The sequence below is a fragment of the Protobothrops mucrosquamatus genome, unplaced genomic scaffold, assembly GCF_001527695.2.
Source record: "Protobothrops mucrosquamatus isolate PMUCROS unplaced genomic scaffold, P.Mucros_1.0 scaffold416, whole genome shotgun sequence".
NCBI lineage: Eukaryota > Metazoa > Chordata > Lepidosauria > Squamata > Viperidae > Protobothrops > Protobothrops mucrosquamatus.
The window spans coordinates 920678-921673 of NW_015386745.1; positions in this window are offsets into that span (position 1 = coordinate 920678).

The window sequence follows — 996 nt, forward strand, 5'->3', positions numbered from 1 at the left end:
TTGTTATTTCTGACAGTTGTATGTAAAAAAAAACCATGCTGAATACATGTATTCAAGATAGATTCGTGGCTTTCCATATAAGGAAATTTACATACAAATGAGCTACTTATCAGCAATACATGACTCTCATAACTGAGAAGAACAGACTTATCAAAACATTTCAAGTTTCAAAAAAATAATAATAATAACTAGCCTGTCATCCAAGCCATCTTAAAAATGTGTCTATTGCGTAATCATTAATCAGTGAAGAACTTCTTGAATATAGTATTCTTGTCTATTAAGTTATATCTGGAGCATATCTGGGGTAGGGAGGGAAGGGGCATGGCTGAACTGCATTGTATGTTTACAGGATGTTTTTTTAAGAACACCTTGTCTTTCAGTGAGCATGGCAATGGTCAGGGGAGGCCAATGATCAGACTGGTCCATGTGTTTCATATAAGTAATGAATTATTCCAGGGATACAAGAAGCAACGGATGGAAACTGATCAAGGAGAGAAGCAACCTAGAACTAAGGAGAAACTTCCTGACAGAACAATTAACCAATGGAACAACCTGCCTCCAGAAGCGGTGAATGTTCCAACACTGGAAGTTTTTAAGAAGAGACTGGACAGCCAGTTGTCCAAAATGGCACAGGGTTTCCTGCCTGAGCAGGGGGTTGGACTCGATGACCTCCAAGGTCCCTTCCAACTTTATTATTATTATTATTATTATTATTATTATTATTATTATTATTATTATTATTATTATTATTATTATTATTATTATTATTATTATTATTATATTATAATTATTATATTAAGCAACAGGGAGAAAGCGGAACTATTTAACTCGTTTTTTGCATCTGTCTTTACACAAAAGGAAAAAACAGACCAACCTATCAAAAATAGTGCCATAAAAAACAGAATAGAAACACAAGTTAAGATAGGCAAGAAAATAGTAAGTGAGCACCTGTCCAGCCTAGACGAGTTCAAATCGCCAGGACCAGATGGATTACAC